We start from the raw sequence: 22,415 nt of genomic DNA on the forward strand, positions 1-22,415 counted from the left end.
CGATCGATCTCAGGGGCTCTACGAGTAGCTCTTGAGCCCTCTCTGAACTGCGCGCCTGTGCAGGACATTTACATTAGATTTGCTCATTTGAGGAGCAGCTACTCACTGAGCAACACCACAGGTGAGTAGCTGCGAGGAGTGGTGAGAGCTGGGAGGTCGGGAGGGCTGAAACACCCCAGCCAGCTGACTGTGGCTTTCACAGCTGGAGCTAGGCGCAGCCTCCCTGGGCTGAGCGCAGGGCAGCCGGGCTGGAGGGAAGAGAAGCAGCTGCCCGGCCAGCTGGCCATGGCGCTCAGCCAGGGTGCACCACGCTCCACGTGGGCTGGCGCAGAGGAGAAGCTGCCTGGCCTGCTGGCTGTGGCATTCAGCCAAGAGGAGGCTGAACCGCGCTCCAGCTGATTGGGCGGCTTCTCCTCTGCGCCTGCCCACGTGGAGCTTGGTGGCACCCTGGCTGAGCGCCATGGCCAGCTGGCCGGGCAGCCGCTTTTCTTCGCTTCAGCCCGGCTGCCCTGCGGTCAGTCCGGAGGGAGCGCGGGTCGGAGGCTTCCCTCTGTGGCTGGAGTAGGGAACTCCCTGCCCTCAACCTTGTCCCCTCTCCTCTGCCCCAAACTTGTCCCCCACCCTCCTGGCCCCCTGTTCCCTCTCCCTTGCCCCCCAGACCCCGCTGCAGAAACCTGCCCCCCCTGCAGAAACTTGTCCCCCGGCACCCTGCCCCCCTGCAGAAGCCAGTTCCTTCTGGCACCCTGTCTCCTACTACAGAAACCTGTCCCCCTGCTCCCCTCTGCAGAAACCTGTCCCCCCCAGCACCCTGTCCCCTGCTGCAGAAACCTGTCCTGGCACCCTGCCCCCACTGGCACCCTGTTCCCTGCTCCAGAACCCACTAGCACCCCTCCCCAGTACTGTGTCCCCCACTCCCAAAGGACTTTTCTATGGGCCAGTGACCCCTGACTTGTGGGGAAAATCCAATAACTCCAATTGTGTCTAAGGGGGGACTGTGCAGAAATCAAAACTCTCTAAAAGAATAGCGATAGAAATGTGATTTGTCCTTTTCATATTTGTTCATTTTTTTAATTGTATCCTTTGGTATATATGGTTGTGACTACTTTCTTCCACTATTTGATCTGAGGAAGCGGGTCTGGCCCACGAAAGCTCATCATCTAATAAACCATCTTGTTAGTCTTTACAGTGCTACATGGTCCTGCATTTTGCTCTCTAAAAGAAAACTGCTGGAAGGGTTAAAAGTTTTCCAGACCTCTCTCCCTGTATCAGAGTGAAATCAAATTAACTCTAATCAAAGACCCGTCCAATGCCTGTCTCAAATTCATGGAGACTCCTAGCCTGTCACAAATGATCATGTAAACTCTTCTCTTTGGCACTGTTTGCCTTGTAAGACCACTCACTCCACATTCTCATGTGCCTTTGTTTTGTAGAACTTACTTCTAGCACTCCTGGGGGGAACAGAAGTCTCCGAGTACTTCTGCTGAGACTTTGAGATGTTAAAGAAAAACAATCCACAACTGAACTGTCTAAGCATTCTGTATAAAGGATCCAAAAACCTGTAACTCAGGGCTGACTGCGATGGCTCTGCTGTCAGCCTGCATGCAGGCATAATAAAGTTTTCCTTTCTAGGTTTCTCTCCTGCCTCACTGATTTGATTTGACCTCCGGCCTCGGACCCTTCTGGGGGCTCTGTACCCCAGGGGAACGAGATTTCCCCCAACAGACTCGAGGCAGGTTCCCTGCCATTCTCATAAATAAAGACAATGCAGAAACTTTTTGGCTATGTCTAGACTGCAAGCCTCTTTCGAAAAAGCCTCTTTCGAAAAAGAGCGTCTAGACTGCAAGCAGTACTTTCGAAAACGCAAGCCGCTTTTTCGAAAGAAAGCAGCAAGTGAGTCTGGATGCTCTCTTTCTAAAAAGCCCTGTTGGCATTCAAGAATGCCTTTTTTCGAAAGAGCACTTTCGAAAAAAGGCGTTCTTCCTCGTGAAATGAGGTTTACCGCCGTCGAAAGAAAAGCCACGTTCTTTCGATTTAATTTCAAAAGAACGCAGCTGCAGTCTAGACGCAGGTGATGTTTTTTCGAAAAAAGGCTACTTTTTTTAAAAAAAACCCTGAGTCTGGACACAGCCTTTGTGTTTAACACAGTATTCTATTTAAAAATGAAGCCTGGCCAACAAACCCCCAATTGGGGCCAAGCCCCCATCTGGCCACAACCACTCCTGCACTCCCCCTTCCCCAGACCCTAGATCTGAGCCTATCAAACACTGGAACCCCCTGCCCTGAGCCCTTCACATACCCCAACCCAGATTCCTGCACCCTCACATCCACCAGCCTGTGACTTGCTTAGTATCCCAACACCGCCCAGCCTGGAGCCCCCTCCCCGAGCCAGTGTCCCCTTCTCCACCTCCTCCTCCATCCAGATTTCCTCCCAGAGCTTGCACCTCTCACCCCTTCCCACACCCAAATCCCTCATTCCCACCGCAGAGCCTACACGTCCTGTCTCAACCCAGCGGGTTCCGGCTAGACTGCAGGAGTTTCTCAGGATTCTGGAGATATCTCAGAAAAACTCTTCTGCATCCAGGGTTGCGTTTGTTCTTCCGCTTGTTTAGTGGAATAGCAAACAGGCTCTTTCGGTCACCCCTATATTCCTCTTTCCACAAGGAATAAGGTGGCTTCCAAAAGAAGGGGTTTTTTGACATTTGGTCCAGTGTAGACAGGCCAAATGTTGGAAAAACCTCATTCTACAGAAGAATTAAAAAAAAAATAAGTAGCAGTATAAGGATTGGGGACAGCAAGTAAAGGAGAGGAGGAGAATAGAGAGGGCGGGGCTTCACGGAAGGGGCGGGGCTTCGAGGAAGGGGCGGGGCGGTAGATCTTGGCTTGGTCTGTCATTTAAAAAGTGATCTTGGGTGTAAAAAGGTTGGAGACCACTGCTCTAGTTAAATTACAAATTATTGTTATAAATCTCTCTCCCTCTCTCTCTCTCTCTCCATATACCCCATCTATCTATCTACTCTTGGGCTGTGTCTAGATTGGCAAGTTTTTCCGCAAAATCAAATGATTTTGCGGAAAAACTTGCCAGCTGTCTACACTGGCCGCTTGAATTTCCGGAAAAGCACTGACGATCTCATGTAAAATCATCAGTGCTTTTCCGGAAATACTATGCTGCTCCCATTCGGGCAAAAGTCTTTTTCCGAAAGACTTTTGCGCAAAAGGGCCAGTGTAGACAGCACAGTATTGTTTTCCGCAAAAAAGCCCCGATTGCGAAAATGGCGATCGGGACTTTTTTTGCGGAAAAGCGTGTCTAGATTGGCCACGGATGCTTTTCCGCAAAACGTGCGGCGTTTCTAGAGGGCCGCCCCCGCACAGCTGGTCCCGGGCTCCGTGCTGCACTGTCCCTTTGACGCGTTAATGCCTGTGATTAACGTGTGACAAAGCTGAATGTGTTCACCCTGGACTGCGCTAATCGCGGCCTGCCCGCAGGTCAGCTGACGCCCTCGTTGGCACGGTGCACACACTGGGAATTCGGAGGGTCAGAAAGCTCCGCTCGTTGGGGCGAGGACCCGGCTCTGTGTCCTGCCTCCTCCGCAAAACCTCAGCTGCGGCGGGCGGGCGCGCGCGAAGGGGCCGGGCATTGCACTGGTGTTCTTCTGAGTCATAACGTCCCATGCCTGCTCGTGTCACTCCAGCTGAGCGCCCTGCGGTGGCCACGGGGGGCCGGACAGCTGGCTTGGTGGGCACTGGTACTGCGTGGCCATAGATGGGCAAACCTTGCGGGATTTCTCCTTATATGGGCAGGCTGGCCCACCGCTGGCCACACCCGCTCGCCCTCACAGGCCAGTGACCCGGGCCTGTGTGACACGCCCGCAGCCTCTGCCTATAAAGGGGGGCGGCTGCTTCCCCCAAGCTCAGGGAGCCCCACTCCAGGCCGGCCTGCTGCAGAGCGCGAGAGAGCCCAGGGCCTGCGGGGCATGGCGAGGTACAGGCACAGCCGGAGCCGGAGCCGCAGCCGGCGCAGGCGGCGGCGCCGGAGAGGCCGCGGGGGCCGCCACCGCAGGAGGAGGCGCAGGCGGCACGGCAGGCGGCGACGAGGCCGCAGGCACCACTCTCGGAGGAGGAGACGGAGGAGCAGTTTCTGAGCCCCGGACTCCCGCCCCCCTCGCCCTCCGCTCTGCCTCTTGTGCGAGGCCCACAGGATACACCCCTGCCGGGCGACCCGCCGCAGCCGCTTCCCACTGGGCGCCAGGAGCCTGCTCCCCTGGGGACAAAGCCGCCCGTCAATAAACTCGGAAACGTCCTGCCTGAGTGCGGCTCCTTGTGCGGCAGGGTGGGCAGGGGAGCGCTAAGGCCTCGCCTGTCCTTTGGAGCCCCCACTTCACGCTCCGCTTGCCCCCGCGCAGTCCTGCGGCGCACGCTCCCAGGCCTTGAGGGTCCTTATCGCTGGGCACGCAGCATGGGGGGGCAGCCCTTGGCGGAGGAGGAGCAGGTGAAGAGCTGCTGGGCACAGTACGCTGGGCACACACCCCCCTGGGGCTGGATCGAATGCAGCCGAGGGAGCTGGCTGATGTGTTACTGAGCCATTGGCCACTGGAACTGGGCCTATTTAGTTGCCGTGGGGGAGGTCTAGGTTGGATATTGGGAAAAATTCTTTCCCTAGGCGGGTGGGGAAGCCCTGGGATGGTTCCCTAGGGAGGGGGTGGAATCTCCATCCCTAGGGGTGTTTAAGTCCTGGCTGGACCAAGCCCTGGCTGGGCTGATGGAGCTGGGGTTGGTCCTGCCTCGGGCCGGGGGCTGTGTTCAATGACTCCTGAGGTCACGTCCTTTGTGACTCAGGAAGTTTCAGTTGATTTAATTACAAACCAGTAATTGGGGCAGGTGTAATAATACACACCCCCTGCCTGCTCATGCTGATGGGACGGAGGTAACGTAATTGGGGCAGGTGTAATAATACACACCCCCTGCCTGCTCATGCTGATGGGACGGAGGTAACGTAATTGGGGCAGGTGTAATAATACACACCCCCTGCCTGCTCATGTTGATGGGACGGAGGTAACGTAATTGGGGCAGGTGTAATAATACACATCCCCTGCCTGCTCATGTTGATGGGACGGAGGTAACGTTGCCACATCAGGTCGTGGTTGGCGGGTGAATTCCCACCGGAGAACGGCGTGGAACTGGGGCCAATCCATGGCTCCCTCGGCCCGTTGCGTGGGGGGAGTATCTGCCGTAAAGAGGGTCCGTCTGCCCCCTCCGCTCCTGGGCCGCCACCTTCTCTGTGAGTCTCTCGGTGTGTAACTACTGCCCCGCCACGCCTCTCGGGCCCGCGGTGGTTTGTCTCCCATTATGACAGTCACAAAACCGACGCCGAGACAGCCCCCCGGAGGGAGCGCTCTGCCCGGGAAGCAGCGATGGTGAACCAGTCCCCGGGGGTCACGGCGGCGACTGAGCGGAACGTGGGCGCCCCCGCGCGGCGTGCTGGGAAGAAGGGCCCAGCTGCTGCCTGGATGGCCATGCTAGAGAAGTCGGGGGAACACTTCTCCCGCCCACAGCCCCTGCTGGTCCGAGAGAGCAAGGAACCCTCCCTGGCACCGTCTTTCCACCGCGTGACCTGTGACATCAAGCGCCCCAAGCGCACCAGCTTGCTGGGACACAATGGCCAGGCGGCCGCCTCACAGCGGCGGGCGAGGGGCTTGGGGAGGCCGGGGGCTGCACCGCTGCGGGTGAGCGGGCTGGTTTCATGGCTCGATCGGTGGGCGCGGGAGCAGCCCCCTTTAACGCCACGGTGCCCAGCGCACGGGCTACGAGTTCAGCGGGTGCTCCAGGGCTTTGCGGGAGGGGGCGCAGTTCAGCGGGTGCTCCGGGGCTCAGCGGGCGGGGGCGCAGTTCAGCGGGTGCTCCGGGGCTCAGCGGGCGGGGGCGCAGTTCAGCGGGTGCTCCGGGGCTCAGCGGGCGGGGGCGCAGTTCAGCGGGTGCTCCGGGGCTCAGCGGGCGGGGGCGCAGTTCAGCGGGTGCTCCGGGGCTCAGCGGGCGGGGGCGCAGTTCAGCGGGTGCTCCGGGGCTCAGCGGGCGGGGGCGCAGTTCAGCGGGTGCTCCGGGGCTCAGCGGGCGGGGGCGCAGTTCAGCGGGTGCTCCGGGGCTCAGCGGGCGGGGGCGCAGTTCAGCGGGTGCTCCGGGGCTCAGCGGGCGGGGGCGCAGTTCAGCGGGTGCTCCAGGGCTCTGCGGGAGGGGGCGCAGCCGGTAAGTAACAGAGCCCGGCAGAGCCAGGCAGGGCCTTTGGCCACGGCACTCCCCAGAGCCCACGCTAGGCTGTGCCGCACTTTGTGGGTGTCAGGGGTGAGGGGCCTGCACCCCCAGTCGCAGCAGGGGGGACTCTCCGGCGGCAGGTAGAAGAGAAGGGCTGTTGGTTCCCAGGGACCCAGCGTAGCCCAGACTTGTTCCAGGAGCCAGGGGCATTGAGTACAACCCAGCTGGGGAATGGGGGGGCCCTGAACTGACTCCCACACCCAACCACTGCCCCTCCTCCTCCTTTGTTCAGATTCCCAGGCAAAGTGGCACCTGCCTGAATCCTCCACCTAGCGCAGGTGTGCGGCCGGCCTGGGCCATTCCCTACCTGTCCACCCCTTCCCCCCCAGAGTCGCCCCCCAGAGACCCCCTCCCCCGCTGGGCACCACACACACACACACACACACACACACACACACGGCAGCACCGCAAAGCAGCCGGCGAACACGCAATCCCCACCCACCACATCACATCACAGCAGGAAAGATTCATTTGTTCACCGAGCCCTGGGAAACCCTGCAGGACTCTCAGGACACAAGTAGAGAGCAGAGACCCCGATGGATGCCAGGCCCCCGAGCCCACGCACACGCCCGGCGGACCGAGGCCAAGCCAGCTCTGACGAGCGGGCGGGTCCGGTCGACCTAGGGAAGAGGGTTGCTAGTGCGATTCCCACTACCAGACCTCCCCCAGCAATAGCGTCACCTTTAACAACCCCCGAGCAACCAGCAGACCTGCCCTGAGAACTGTCCTTGTTCCTCCGGTCTCGGTGCAGGCCTCACCCCGAGCCGGTTCTCCAAGGGAGCGTGCAGGCCCGAGGAGAGACCCAGCAGACCGTGAGGTGCCCAGCGGCCGCCTGTAACATGCATCCCACCGCCAGAGACCTCCTCCGAGGGCTCAGATGGGGACTCTGCTTCCTTGCCTTCCTGGTCTATGTCGCGGCGCTGGTAGAGCTCTTTTATTACTTCCTCGTTTTCCTGGTGGTCCCTGGAGTTGCCTTTTATGAGCACGTGTTACCAGCCGCGCTGCTCTTCCTCCAGACCCTGAGGCCAGTTGCAGACGTCTTCCTCCACGACGTGGCCCGGGCTCTGGCCGTCTTCCTCGTCTCCCTGTCTCTCCCGCTCTCCCTCCTCCTCTGCCTGAAGCTCGCCCTGTGGCATCTGTACCGCAAGGCAGCGCGGCTTGTGTGCTGAGCTGCTGCTGCTCAAAAGAGCCGTCTGTGTGTGTCTCGCTGTCTGATCTCTCAGTGCGCATGTCGTGGGCCGAGGGGACCCCGGGCTCAAATAACCCCATGTCATCCAGGGCACAGCTCCTTGTCCATCCAGGCTCTGGGGTGGGGAAACGGCAAGTATGGTGCCCATCTCTAACAGGGGAACAAGGACAACGCTGGAATTAGACTAGTCGGTTTCACTTCTGTGCCAGAGCAGATAACGGAGCAGGTAATTAAGGAATCCATCTGCAAACACCTGGAAGATAATGAGGGGACAGGTAACAGCCAGCCTGGACTTGTAAAGAACAAATCAAGTCCAACCAACCGGAGAGCTTTCTTTGGTAGGATCACAAGCCTTGTGGAGGAGGGGGAAGCGGTAGGTGTGCTATACCTAGACTATAGTAAGGCTTTTGATACAATATCACATGTCCTCATTAACAAACTAGGAAGACACAACCTAGATCGGGGCGGGCCATAAAACGGTGGCAGTTGACCAGGATTAGCCCCGGGCTGCTCCCGCTATATTTACCTGCACCTCCGCAGGTGTGGGCGATCGCAGCGCCCATTGGCTGGGGCTGGCGATCTGCGGCCGAGGGGAGCCGAGATCCTCCTTGCCTGCAGAGGCGTGGAATGGGGGCCCGCCAGGGGCTCACCTTGGCAGACTGGAGCCAGCCATGGGCTGGTATTTGCCTGCCCCTGACCTAGATGGCGCTACCATTAAGTCTGCAGATGGTCCCAAGCTGGGAGGGGTTGCAAGTGCTTTGGAGGATGGGATGGAAATTCAGACTGATCTGGACAAAGTGGAGAAATGGTCTCCACAGCTGTCACGTGGCTGGCGATGGGTTTGCCTTCGGGCGTCTTACCTGTGCCTCCCTTTATGATATTTGGCTGCCTGGTTCCTGTAGAGATTTCACCTGTGTGCGTGGAAAAGGGGATTTTTCAGAGGCACAAATGGGGCCAGGGGCTCAGCTGATTTCCCATAGGAGTCGGGTGCAGCGCCTAGCCACTTTGGAGCCTTTGAAAATCCCCTCTTGTGTATTTGTGCAGCACGTAGCTGTCCTGGAGCGGGTGCAAGAAATCCAGCTGCTGCTCAGCTGCCTTCCAGACTCTGAGCCCCCCGCCCCCTTTGTGACATCACAATGGGGCAGCAGTGCCAGCCGGGCGGTGGCTCAGAGCCCGGGCGGCGGCGGAGCCATGGGGGAGGCGGTGCGTGCAGCCGGCTGAGAGCTGGGTCCCATGCAGGGGGTGCGGTTCAACAGGCCACTCGAGCCTGGGCTGGACAGGAGGCAAGTTCGGCTGCGGCTGGGCGGCTTCTGAGCCTGGCTCTCCCGGCGAGCGCGTGGGGCTCACTGGCGCCTGAGCAGGGAGACGCCATCTGGCCTCGAGCGCCCTGCCAGCAGGAGGAAGGGAGTAAAAAGGCTGGTGTCTCTTGAGACGGCCCCCCAGAGGCAGCAGGGGGTCTGCAGGCCCTGTGGCGACATCTCCCTGGCAGCAGCATGGCCTAGTGGTTAGGCTCCCAATTTAGCAGGGGGGTAAAGGGGTGCAGCCCCTGCTGGCCTGAGAACTCCGGCCTTTTATTTGGGTTCCTCGTAGGTTCCCCTCGTTTGCTCCAGGGGTTGGGGTTGGAGGCGTCCATGCCCCGGCGGCTGGCCCGTTAGGATGGGTTCCGGCTCAGGTCCTGCAGCCGGCAAAGCCAGCTCCTGCCTCCATGCTGGTCAGCCCCTAACTGAGCCAGGCCCCTTCCTTTTAACCTCCCTCCAGGCCTGCCATTGGCTGCAGGCAAAGGGGGCGGGGCTAGCCGGCCAAAAGGCCTGGTCTAGCCCCTGCGCTGCCTGGCCCGCCTCTCCCAGGCCCCTTTGGCCGAATGGTCCAGCAGGCCGGGCCTGGGCGGGTGCTTTGGGGTCCCAGGGGCAGCGAGGGGCCTGGAGAATGGGGCGCAGCCCTGTGTGTTTCCAGCCCGTCCAAGTCCTGCTTCCCGCAGAGAGAGCGCGAGGGCAGGGGACAGTCTGGGCTCAGTCCCAGCCCCCAGCCTCTGTCCCTGCGTCTCGGGTTCTCTGCGCCCCCCTGGTCTCCTGGACTCCCCTCAGAAACAGCCCCCGAAACCCGTCTGCCCCCGGCCCTTTGCGCTCGGCCGGGAAGTTCCAGGCTCCGGCATTTTCTCCCACAGACAGACCCAGCGTCCCCCCAAAATAGCCCTTCTTCCTGAAGGGCCGGCTGGCCACCGCAGAGACCAGGTCCGTGCCTGCCCCGCGCTGAGCACGGCCCCCGGGCCTGGCTGTTAAATCGGCGCCAGGTGAGGGCGGAGGAACGGGGCCCTTCCGCCGCTCGGGTCTCAGCCTGGCCCTTCCTCCTGCTTCCCCCAGGGAGCGCGCAGCATCGGCGAAGCGGCCCTGCGCGCCAGGGGCCCCTGCAGAATGAACGCGGTCCTGCGGAGCGCCCTGCGGGCCCTGCGGCGGGTGCTCTCCTGCGTGGTCACAGTGATATTCTGCGACCTCCTGCTCCGCGTCGCCTTCATGCTCCTCTTCTTCATGTTCCTCCCCGTCTTCATCGTGTACGACCACGTGCTGCCGGCCTCCCTGGGCTTCCTGAAGTCGCTCGGGCCCGTGGCCGACCACTTCTTCAACCGGCTGCTCCCGGCCATGGCGACCTTCCTCGTCTCCCTCTTCCCCACCCTCGTCATCTACCTGGCGGGCCGGCACATCCTGCTGCCTGGCTCCACCCAGCTCCTGCTGCTCATCTGGTGAGCCGGGGGCCGCGCCCCAGCCGATGGAAAGGGAGGGGCCGTGGCTCACGAGGACCCCCCGCCCGGCCTGAGACACACGGGGGGACCGTGGTCCCCAGACAGTCACCGCTGCCGTGCCGAGGGGGGGCCTGGCGCTGACGGAGGCAGCTCCCCGGGGCTGGCTGGACCTCCCCAAAGAGAATAAACCTTCAGCTTCCTCCCCTGCTTCGGGCCTGCACTGGTCTGCACGGGAGGGCCCAGCTGGGCGCCCTGGCTCTGAAAAGGGAGCGCGGGGCGCTAGCGAGCACCCAGGGCGTGGCCCCGGCGGGACGCAGCCCCTCTCTCCGGCGCCCGGCCCTCACCAGGCTGCAGAGGAGCAAGGGCCCAGAGCCAGAGCAGCCCATTAGCCCCTTCCTGACTGGGCGGGGGTGGATCCCCCCACGGGCGGGGCCCATTCAGCGAGCACTGACCCTGCCCCAGCCAAGGCTCAGCGGTGGTGTCTGGGCAGTGACCTGGCTCTCGTGTGTGCGCGTGCAGAGCCCTGGCACGCAGCCGGATCCCCGGGCAGGGCACACTCCGGGGCACCGAGGGATCCCGTCTCCCCGGGGCTCTGCTGGCCCTCGGGTCCCTCAGGCGCGGGCCCCACAAACTGGCCCTGCTGACGCCCCTCGGCCCCAGCCCCTCAGGCCCCGAGGTGCTCAGCAGCCGTCCTTGGAGCTGGGCAGGGGCCGGTTCACAGCCTGGGGGTGTTCATGCCACAGCCCCGCGGGTTCGCTCTGGGGTGCCCCCAGGATGGGGAGGACGAGGTTAAAGAGCTGCCCTGGGCCGGGGTGGATGGGATGTCTGGGAAGGAGGGAGCAGGCGCTCCGCCAGCCTGGGCCAGGCTCCAGGGATGGGGCCCAGATGCCCGGGCAGCTCCCTGAGTCCGGCTGTGTCAGGACTTCCCCTGGGGCGGCGAGGGAGGCGTCGGAAGCCTCCGGGGATGCCCCAGTCCCGTGCTTTGGGCTGCAGGATTTCGCTGCCGGGCCTGGCCCAGACCCCCCAGGGAGCTCTGGGGAGGGAGGTGCGGCCCGTGCGGGGGAGCCAGGTGTGGAAAGGCCCGGAGGCGAGGCAGCCGCCGCACACCTGACAGAGCCGGCAAGGGCGCCCGGAGCCAGGTCAGTGGGGGTGTAACCCACACCCCTCGCGCGGGTCGCTGTCCCAGGGAGCGCCAGGGAGCCAGCCGGCTTTATCGCTCAAGCTGCGGCAGCACCTGCACCCAGCTCCAGAGGGCCCGGGTTCAACTCCGCTGGGCGGCGGTTACACGGGGCGCCAGGGTGCTGGGTTTGGGGCGTGCCAGGGCTCCGGGTATTACTCAGCACGAGGGCTCGGGGCGGTGCCGGAGACACTCGGGGCGGTGCCGGAGACACTCGGGGCGGTGCCGGAGACACTCGGGGCTTTCAGCTCCAGGCCCTGCCAGTCTAACGCCTCCTGCCATGGCTCGGGAGGCCAGGGACCCTGGGTTGAGAGCTGCCGCCCCGGGCAGTGCTGAGAACAGCGACAGCCGCTGCTGAAACCGGTCCTGCGCCCGCGGGGCTCTCCAGCCGCTGCCCAGCCCAGCCCAGCTGCGTGCTGCTCCCCGGGGCGGGCTCGGCTCCCCTGCCCAGGGCAGGGCCGGCCTGGGGAGGCGAGGGGCAGCCAGGACAGGACTGGGCGGAGGGAGGGCAGGCAAGTGGCCCGCGTCCCACCCCCGTGCGTGGAAGACAGGTGCTGCCTCCGTAGCTCCTGGGGCAGGCCCGGGGGAGGGGGGCGGGAAGGGAGCCAGACGGCGCCTCCCCCACCTGCTCTGTGATGTCAGAACAGCACTTCTGCCCTCGGTGTCACAATGCGGGGCGGGGGCCTGGCCCGCGCGGGGGGCTGGGGGCGTCCAGCAGGATGCGGGGCTGAAGGGCGCAGGGACCAGCACCCACGTGCAGAGCGGCGCGGGCCACGCAGAGGTAGGGTCTGGCTGGCTGGGGCAGGTGGGGGGCCCGAGGGGCAAACCTGCGGGGCACCGACTCTACTTCCCGCAGCCCAGGGCTGCCAGCAGCCTGCTCAGGGCCCCCCCCGCACCTCTCACCGCTGGGCCGGGTTCCTGGTCACGGAACCGCGGCTCTTCTCGGAGCCCTCTCCGGCGTAACGGAACCGCGGCTCTTCCCGGAGCCCACTCCGGCGTAACGGAACCGCGGCTCTTCCCGGAGCCCTCTCCGGCGTAACGGAACCGCGGCTCTTCCCGGAGCCCACTCCGGCGTAACGGAACCGCGGCTCTTCCCGGAGCCCTCTCCGGCGTAACGGAACCGCGGCTCTTCCCGGAGCCCTCTCCGGCATGTCGCCTCCCCTCAGCCGTGGGCACCAGGCCCCCAGCTGCCTTTGCACCCGCGCCAGAGGCGGGGAATGGCCTCACCCTAGCAACGGGCAGCCTCAGGGAGAGCGGGTGGCCCATTAGAACGGCAGGAGCGTGGCAGGGCGAGGCAGCTCCTGCACTGGAGCAGGGGCCCCCGAGTGGCGGGTGCAGCTCCCTAGGTTGGCACAGAGGAACATTCGGGGGGGGGGATAGTCACATCTCCGCTCTCCCCCCTGCTCTGCCCCCATGCCCAGGTCTGTCCCCGCTGCGATGCCAGCCACAGTGCCTCTTCTGAGCCGACTGCACCGTGGCGGGGCCAGGGGCCCCGAGAGAGGGAACAGAACATGGAATCGTGACATGATCCCACTCCCGTCACCCATGCCCATCCCTGCCACAGAGGCTGGGACGCCCTCCCTGCCCAGCCTGGCTAACGGCCATCGATGGACCTGCCCTCCATCGTCCTGGCCTTCACAACATCCTCTGGCAAGGAGTTCCACAGGTCTGTGCGCTTGTTTGAACCTTGTGGCAATGAGGCAACCCCACTGGCACGCCGGGTCAAACTGAGGGCGCCCTGCGGATTTACACCGCAGCAACGTGACGCTTCCTCTCTTTCCACCTTCTCCCGAAGGATCCCCGCCAGCCTGCTTCTCTGGCTGCCCCGGCGGGCCAAGGGGCTGGTTTCAGAGCTCTCTCCACACTGACGGAGGGGCTGGCTGGGGCAGACTGAGGGCATGTCCACCCAGCAGGGCTAAATCTGCAATAAGCTACGCAACTGCCTCCCCTCCACGTAGCTGCACTCGGCGGTTGGCCTTGTCTGCCTTCCCTCTCCCTCTGACTTCCTATCCTCCGCGTGAAGGGGGGGCCACAGGAGTCTGCAGGAGACGTCCTCTGTGTGACAGGCCGGGCCAGGGCTGGGCACCGCTGAGGGCGTCTGCTCAGGGCGAATTGCTCAAACTCAGGGCTCCCTACAGCCCCGGACTGGAGACCTTCCCAAACAGGCCACAAACCCATCCCAGAGCGCGTCAGCTGCCAGCCTGGCCAGCCAGAAGCCTCACGAGCAAAACCCCTCGGACACCCCAGCTCTCTCCGTGCCCCAAACAGCCCCGGGCCTAACACATGGGTGAGGGGTCTAGCACCCAATCCCACCTACCCCGAACAAGTTCTGTCCGGTCCCAAGAAACCAGCCCCAGATCCCTGGTCAATTTACCCTCCAGATCTTACCCACAAACCCTGCTGACCCAATCACTTAGCATCGAACATCTAAAGGGTTATTGCTACAAGAAAGAAAAGCAGGAGAGTGAGGCTGTTAAAGGATCCTACATTACATGCATCGAATCTCCCAGTTCTCCATGCAGGCTCTAGCAGAGATGTTACAGCTGCTGGGTTAAAAGTCTGTGGTTACATCCTACGTCAGGATGGGGCCACAGGTCTTCCCGGCTCATGATTCCCTGCAAAGCTGCCTCTGGGGTCAGGAGCAAAACTGGAGACCAAGATGGAGCCGGCCGCATGGCACTTTTATATCCCTCCCTGGCTTCTTCCAAGCTGGAGACAGTCACATGGCCAGTGGCCAGGCACCTAGATCCCTTCCCAGGCGGGTCTCTGGTACTTAAGAGACCTATTGTCCCTAATTAGCGTGTCCATAGGCCGAGCTTTTCTCGCCCATTGCTCAACCACATACAGAGAAACTCCATGCAGAGCACACACCCCTAAGTCCACACACACATCACACAGCTACGAAGGGCACACACAGAACCAGTAGAGCACACACCCCTAAGTCCACACACATCACACAGCTATGAAGGGCGCACACAGAACCAGTAGAGCACACACCCCTAAGTCCACACGCACATCACACAGCTATGAAGGGCACACACAGAACCAGTAGAGCACACACCCCTAAGTCCACACGCACATCACACAGCTATGAAGGGCGCACACAGAACCAGTAGAGCACACACCCCTAAGTCCACACACACATCACACAGCTATGAAGGGCGCACACAGAACCAGTAGAGCACACACCCCTAAGTCCACACGCACATCACACAGCTATGAAGGGCACACACAGAACCAGTAGAGCACACACCCCTAAGTCCACACGCACATCACACAGCTATGAAGGGCACACACAGAACCAGTAGAGCACACACCCCTAAGTCCACACGCACATCACACAGCTATGAAGGGCACACACAGAACCAGTAGAGCACACACCCCTAAGTCCACACACACATCACACACAGCTATCAAGGGCGCACACAGAACCAGTAGAGCACACACCCCTAAGTCCACACACACATCACACAGCTATGAAGGGCGCACACAGAACCAGTAGAGCACAAGCTTTTGTTTGACCCCTCCCATGGTCCCCTTCGTACCGACTTTTGGGGCAACCCCCCCCCATGGGCACAGCGGTGATCTGGCTGCTCCCCTCCAAATCCAGTCACGTGACACTCTGGCCGGACGTTCTTCTGAGACGATGCTGAAACAGACGCAGGCTGTGCGTGTTTCTGTCTGAAACTCCTCCTGGGCCCCCGGGCACCCTAGCTGAGCCGCTGGCCCGTGGACGGCCCCAGGTACAGCTAGCCCTGCGCTGGACTGTCCATCGCCGATCTCCGGCTGCCACGGGGTGCGGGGGAGCCACGGGGCCTCACCCCCACCCGCAGCCGGACGGGACTCTCCAGCGGCAGGTAGAACTGGTGTATTGGTCCCCAGGGACCCAGCGTAGCTCAAGGGCTTCTTGTTACAGGCTCCAGGCGCCGTCATAGAACCCCAGAACCCCAGAACCCCAGGGCCGGCAGAGCCTTCAGGAGTCTCCGAGTCCAGCCCCTGCCCAAGGCAGGACCAGCCCCGACTAATCCCATCAGTACAAGCTTGAGGAAAGGGAGGCCCAGCCCCCACCCGGCCAGCTGGGCTCCCTTCTCCCCACCCCCAGCCACTGCTCCCAGCCCCCAGGCCGCCCCGCCTCCTGCTTTGTCCTGCTTCCTTGCCCAAGGTGTTCTCTGCCTCAGGCCAGGAGAGACTGAACATACTTCCCCAGTGAGTCGTGCCCGGCCTCCCCCTCCATATGCAGAGAGCTGCAGCGCCCGGGGAAACTGAGGCACGCCCGGGGAAACTGAGGCACGCCCACAGAGTTACTCCAGAGCAGCGCAGGACAGTAGACTCACTCACACGCAACACGGCGAATGCAGAGCCAGAGTGAAGGCAGTAGAGAAGAGTGGGGACAGTCCCCTGCTCCCGCCGGCCCCGGACTATGGGGTGGGCGTGGCCCCCGGCCCAGGGGGCAGAGGAGGGCGAAACGCTCCGCCGTGGGGCTGGCCGGCCGTGCAGCGGGGGCCGGGATGGTCCCACGGGCGGGGCATTAACGGCCCTTCGTTCTGCTTCCTGCAGGGGGTGCAGCATCTGCAGCCCGGAGCGGGTCTCAGCTGAGCCGCGAGGGGCAGGGCCCGCTCCATGGAAGCCATTTCTAGCCCCGAAGGCGTCTTGGATGTCCTCATTTGCGTGGCCTTGCTGCTCCTGCTCTCCCGGGCCACCAGCGTCCTCTTCTACTTCCTGCTGCCGGGCCTGGTCGTCCTCTCCTTCTACCTGGTCCCCTTCGTCGCCCTCCTCTCCTACCTCCTCCTCCCCGCCGCCCTCCTCTACTGCTACTTCCTCATGTGCCTGACCCTGTCCATCGCCTTCCTGGACCTCGTGTGACCCCCCACCCCAGGTAACGCCCCGCGGGCAGCTCTGCCCCGCTCCCGCCACGCGCCCCAGGAAACCCCCGACACCGAGAGAAAGAGGCCGGGGCCCCCTTGCTGAGGGTTTGCACCCCCCCCCCCGGCGCTGCGCACGGGGGCCGGCCTGGGCGCGTGCTGTCCGGCTCCGGGAGGTGCAATTACTCTTCTAGGGCCCATCCTGCGGGCTGCCGAGTCCCCCCGTCTCGCACGCTCAGGCGGGGTCGTGCGCCCTCCGCCCTGGGCATTCCCACTGCTCATCCGCCTCCTGCTGGACGGACGGAGCGTCCCCAGGCAGGGGCTGCGCCAACACACGGGACCCACCCTGGGCGGGGCGCCGGGGAGAGGGCCTGGCCCCGAGTTCGAGGACGGGTCAAGGCTGGTCTCGCTGGCTCTGAATGCGGATGGCTCCAGCCGCGCCCTGTGCACGGGAGGGGCTCCCTGACGGGCTGCCGGCTGGACACCCCCCCTCCGGGCCGGCTTGGGGCAGATTCCTCAGGCGCCCTCCCTGCTTCTGCAGCAGCCGGGGCCTCTGGTGCGGTGCCCCCCACGGTGCCGGCTCAGCCCCCTGCCCGCTGTGCCTGCTCAGGTCCCCCCCGTGCCAGCTCAGCACCCTCTGGTGCCGCCCGCCCCCCCCCATGTCAGCCCAGGTCCCCCCCGTTGTGCCAGCTCAGGTCATGTCCCCCCCACCGTGCCAGCTCATGGGCCCATCTCCCCACATCCTTCGTCCCTGGCGTTTTCCAGGGGGTGAGACCCACCCACCTTGCGCCTGCTGATTGTGCGGGTCCTGCAGACAGGCAGCGTCACCTAGTGGGGGGAACAGGAATGGGCGCTAACCCTGGTGCCGCTGCTGCTGGGGCAAGGTCCCAGCTCGGTGCCTCAGTTCACCCCTCTGCGAAATGGGGCCATGCCCCAAGGCGGCTTTGTCTGGCTCCGGAGAGCCCCAGGTGACTCCCGAGGGAGGCTGACAGCCCCGTGCTGCATCCTAAGGCCAGGAGGCATCCTCCGTGCAGGGGCCCAGCCCTGGCCTGGCAGCAAGCCTCACAGGGCCGTGGCCTCCCCCGGCCAGGGCCAGCACCGCTGCCCTTGCGCAGGGCAGGTCTGAGCCCCGCCTCCCTCCGTTCCCTCGCAGGGCGAGCCCCACGCCGGAGCCGCTGCAGAGCCCAGCCAGGTGTGGCCGCGAGCCGGGGGAGAGGCCATGGGGGAAGCCCAGCTCTGCGCCCTGCCCTGCCCCGTCTGGCTGCTGGACCTCGTCGCCTGCCTGATTCTCCTCTTCTTCCTGCTGGAGGTGGGGGTGCTCTTCGTGCACGCCACCGCCACCGCCGGCAAGATCTTCTTCGCCCACCTCGTGCCCGTCACCTTCCGCTTCCTCCTCTACCTGGCGCCCGCCCTGTTCCTGCTCTTCTGCCTGCAGGGCCTGGGCGCCTGCTTCCTGCGCCTCCTGGACGCGCTCTAGAGCCGGTGCCACCAGCTCCAGCTCAGTACATCAGCCAGCCTGCCCCGAGCTGTGTGTCTCCTTGGGGGGCGTATCGCCTGGCCGGGGGGCCCATGGTAGGGCGCTGGGGTGTCCGGGGGCACGAGGCCCGAGGGGCCGTTCTCTCAGCTGGGCCTGGCCAATGGGTTTGGCCCCCTCTGGGCCCCCCACGCCCCAAGCTGGGCTGCGCTGGCTGCTCCCGGCTCCTGTAACAAGTCTGGGCTACGCTGGGTCCCTGGGACCCAATAACCCTTCTCTTCTACCTGCCGCCAGAGAGTCCCGCTGGCTGCGGGTGGGGTGCAGGGCCCAGTGACTCCCCACGCTCCGTGACACCCCCCAGCAGGGCAGCCTCAGGGGCCGGGAACACAGAGGGCTGCTCAGTGCCTCTAACCCGGGCACTTAGTGCCGATTTCTCAGTGAGCTGCCATCACAGGGACACCTGCCCCCGACTCCTGCAGCCCTCTGCTTCCCGGCACCGGCGCTGGGCTCCAAAGTGCCCTGGGGGGTGGTTAGTTTGGGGCACAGCACCCGGCTCTTCACTGCAATCCCCAGACGAGTCCTTCCGCCTCTGGCCCAGGCCCCATGACTGGCAGAGTGTCTGTCCCTGCCTGCCCCCAGCTAGATCCCCACCCTCCCTGCTCTGCCCTGCGGCCAGGCAAGGGAGCTGCTTATATACAGCCACCCTTCCCAGGATTCCTTGCTGTGGGGCCTACAGTTCCCATGTGTCCTGCAAACTACAGCTCCCAGAATGCCACTGGGCCCAAAGCAGGAAGAGGGCAGTGCTGGAGCAAGCCCCTCCTTAAGGGAGGAGCATGGCGGGTTGCAGCCCTTCCCAGGGGCAGGCTCAGGGGTGCTGGGAGGGGCAGGGCTGGCCTTACCGTGAGGGGAACTGAGGCAGCCGCCCGAGTGCCAGGCTGTGGGGGAGGGGGCGCCCCAGGACCCAGAGTGCAGGCAGCTGTGGCACTGCTGGTGCACATGGGGGCGCTCTGCCCTGGGCGGCGGGCGGGGGGGGGGTCCATGCTGCAGGAGGGAGGGCAAAAGGGCAGGAAGGCACCTGCCTTGAGCCTTGCAAAGTGTTGGCCCAAGCCAGGGGCCTGGGGGCGTCATTTGAGCTCCCCACCTCAGGGTCCAAAATGTTGTAGGCCGGGGGAGGGGCAGCTCAGCAGTTTGAGCATTGGCCTCCTAAACCCAGGGCTGTGAGTTCAATCCTTGCAGGGGCCGTTCAGGGATTTGGGCAAAAATTGGTCAGGGCTGGTACTTGGTCCTGCAGTGAGGGCAGCAGACTGGACTCGATGACCTTGCGAGGTCCTTCCAGCTCTTAGAGACAGGCATCTCCATTCATTTAATTTAATTTAATTTAATTTAAAATGTACGGGCTAAGGGATGCGGGGGGGCCAGAGGAGAGCTAAGGGATGCTGGGGAGGCCAGAGGAGAGCTAAGGGATGCTGGGGGGGGCTAAGGGATGCTGGGGGGGCTGGGGGAGGCCCGGGGGAGGGCTAAGGGATGCTGGGGGGGGGGGAGGCCCGGGGGAGGGCTAAGGGATGCTGGGGGGGGCTAGGGGAGGGCTAAGGGATGCTGGGGGGGGCTGGGGGAGGCCCGGGGGAGGGCTAAGGGATGCTGGGGGGGGGCTAGGGGAGGGCTAAGGGATGCTGGGGGGGCTGGGGGAGGCCCGGGGGAGCGCTAAGGGATGCTGGGGGGGCCCAGGGGAGGGCTAAGGGGGGCTGGGGGAGACCCGGGGGAGCGCTAAGGGATGCTGGGGAGGCCCGGGGGAGGGCTAAGGGATGCTGGGGGGGCTGGGGGAGGCCCGGGGGAGGGCTAAGGGATGCTGGGGAGGCTGGGGGAGGCCCGGGGGAGGGCTAAGGGATGCTGGGGGGGGCTAGGGGAGGGCTAAGGGATGCTGGGGGGGCTGGGGGAGGCCCGGGGGAGCGCTAAGGGATGCTGGGGGGGCCCAGGGGAGGGCTAAGGGGGGCTGGGGGAGACCCGGGGGAGGGCTAAGGGATGCTGGGGGAGGCCCGGGGGAGGGCTAAGGGATGCTGGGGGGGCCCAGGGGAGGGCTAAGGGGGGCTGGGGGAGACCCGGGGGAGCGCTAAGGGATGCTGGGGGAGGCCCGGGGGAGGGCTAAGGGATGCTGGGGGGGCTGGGGGAGGCCCGGGGGAGGGCTAAGGGATGCTGGGGAGGCTGGGGGAGGCCCGGGGGAGGGCTAAGGGATGCTGGGGGGGGCTAGGGGAGGGCTAAGGGATGCTGGGGGGGGCTGGGGGAGGCCCGGGGGAGTGCTAAGGGATGCTGGGGGGGCCCAGGGGAGGGCTAAGGGGGGCTGGGGGAGACCCGGGGGAGCGCTAAGGGATGCTGGGGGAGGCCCGGGGGAGGGCTAAGGGATGCTGGGGGGGCCAGAGGAGAGCTGGGGGGGCTGGGGGAGGCCCGGGGGAGGGCTAAGGGATGCTGGGGGGCCCAGGGGAGGGCTAAGGGATGCTGGGGAGGCCAGAGGAGAGCTGGGGGGGCTGGGGGAGGCCCGGGGGAGGGCTAAGGGATGCTGGGGGGGCCCGGTCCGGCCTGTGAGCATTCGGTGTAGCCCAGCCCTGCCTTGTGGTGGGGGCCGGATGCCGACTCCCCCGCGCTCGGTCCTGCCCCCCACACTGCCTGGCCGTGCCGTGCCAGCCGCCCCGCCCGGTTCGAGCAGCCCGGGGGCAGGTGCCGGCCCGTGGCCCGTGGCAGCAGAGGCAGGGGGCTGAGTGGGGAAGATTCGGATGACAGATGAGTTAATAAAAGTGCTTCGCTCCCCGTCCGGCCGCCCCTCCTGCCCCGCTGCGGCTCGGTGACCGTGCTCCCCAGATGCTGCCCGTCAAAGCCGCTGGGGCCACCTGCCTCTCTCTGCCGGCGCCGGGAGCCAATCGATCTCAGCAGCCCCCGCCTCGTGCCACGTGCCGGGAATGTCCGCACCTCGCTCTGACGCCCGCGGCCGAGCCCTTCCCCCGCCACGCTGCTGCCCAGGGCCCCAGGCGGGTGCCGGGGGCGGGGGGTGCGCAAGGCCAGCAAGCCCCTGGCATGGCCACCCGGGCTGCATGGTTTGTCCCCCGAGGTTTCAGCCTGGCGTTCAGGCCTGGCTCTCTCCTAGGGTCCTGAGCTTCCCACCGGGCTCAGCTACCTCCTTGCTCCCTGTGCCGTGGCGGGGACTGTGCTGGCCCCTGGCATCCCTGTGTTCACTCGCCTGTGTGGCTCTGGTGTAACTCTGTGTGTGTGTGTGTGCCTCAGTTTCCCTGGGCACCTGCCCCCCTGAGCCCCGTGGCCCTCATGGAGTGCACTGGGAATGGCGTTACAGGGCACCTTGGGCAGGGGAGGGAAGGGGAGTGGGGTACTCAGCAAGAGAGACCCCCATCCTGGACAGAGGAGCCCACACGCACGGAGGGAGGGCTGAGAAATTCACAGCAAGATCTTTGTCCTGCTAGTGAAGCCGGCTCTGCCATTCCAGGCCTGGCTCCAGGGGTCCTACTGCCCTCTCTGCAGTGGCTGGGTCGTGGCTCTTGGTTTCCGTGGTGCAGCGTGGGTTGGGCCGGGTGGCAGGGGCACCGTCAGCGGGCTGGCTGATGTCTCTTGGCTCTCTGGCATGGCGCGGGTGGGATAGGCAGCAGGGGCCCTCTCAGAGGCTGGGTTGTGACACCGTGTGGGCAGGCGAGGTGTCAGGGGCACGTCAGCACACCGGGCTGTGGCTCTTGGCTCTGGCATGGCACGGGCCGGCTGGATGGCAGGGGCGCTCTCAGCGGTTGGGTTGGGGCTCCGGGTTCCGTGGTATGGGCGGTCTGGGCAGCAGGGGTGCTCTCGGTGGCTGGGTTGTGGCTCTTACCTCCATGGCTGGGCTGGGCGATAGTGCGCTCTTGGTGGCTGGGTTGTGGCTCCGGATTCCGTGGCCAGGCTGGGTGATAGGGAGCTCTTGGTGGCTGGGTTGTGGCTCCGGGTTCCGTGTCCGGGCTGGGCGATAGGGAGCTCTTGGTGGTTGGGTTGTGGCTCCGGGTTCCGTGGCCGGGCTGGGCGATAGGGCGCTCTTGGTGGCTGGGTTGTGGCTCCGGGTTCCGTGGCCGGGCTGGGCGATAGGGCGCTCTTGGTGGCTGGGTTGTGGCTCCGGGTTCCGTGGCCAGGCTGGGTGATAGGGAGCTCTTGGTGGCTGGGTTGTGGCTCCGGGTTCCGTGGCCGGGCAGGGCGGCAGGGGCGCTCTTGGTGGCTGGGTTGTGGCTCCGGGTTCCGTGGCCGGGCTGGGCGATAGGGCGCTCTTGGTGGCTGGGTTGTGGCTCCGGGTTCCGTGGCCGGGCAGGGCGGCTTGCTGCACGGAGGCGGCTCTAATAGCTGCCGAGGTGAAGGAGCAGGCCGGGGGCTGTGATCACACCCGCCACAGCTGTACACACAGCACCTCATTAACCTTTCCTGATGAAGGCAATTATCCCCGGCACGTTCTCTCAGCTCGAGCGCAGGCTGCGCTGCCGCCCGGGCCGGGGCTGGCGCTGGGTCGAGCAGCCACTGGGGCCTTTGCTTCAGAGCCCCTGTCTCTGAGGTCCGGACTGCAGCCGCTCAGTCCCGGCCGGCGCCGTTAGAAACCCGCCCAGCTTCACGCTGGTTCATCCCTGCCCGCCCGGAGCCCGGGCCAGAGCCCCCAGCGCCGCACA

General features: G+C 64.4%; 2 long non-coding RNA genes across 2 annotated transcripts; one reads left to right on the forward strand and one right to left on the reverse strand.

Moving 5' to 3' along the window:
* Window positions 1–6,764: 6,764 nt before the first annotated feature.
* LOC142824310 (uncharacterized) lies at window positions 6,765–8,487 on the reverse strand. The gene is made up of 2 exons (XR_012899231.2): window positions 8,353–8,487; window positions 6,765–7,745 (listed from the first exon to the last, which is right to left on the reverse strand). It is a non-coding gene; the product is annotated as an uncharacterized LOC142824310 (long non-coding RNA).
* Window positions 8,488–8,643: 156 nt separating this feature from the next.
* LOC149524473 (uncharacterized) lies at window positions 8,644–17,793 on the forward strand. Its single transcript, XR_016349358.1, has 4 exons — window positions 8,644–8,779; window positions 9,857–12,187; window positions 15,964–16,282; window positions 17,422–17,793. It is a non-coding gene; the product is annotated as an uncharacterized LOC149524473 (long non-coding RNA).
* The last annotated feature ends 4,622 nt before the right edge of the window (window positions 17,794–22,415 follow it).

Source organism: Pelodiscus sinensis, chromosome 4 (assembly GCF_052426305.1).
Source record: "Pelodiscus sinensis isolate ZL-2025 chromosome 4, ASM5242630v1, whole genome shotgun sequence".
In the NCBI taxonomy this organism is placed as follows: domain Eukaryota; kingdom Metazoa; phylum Chordata; order Testudines; family Trionychidae; genus Pelodiscus; species Pelodiscus sinensis.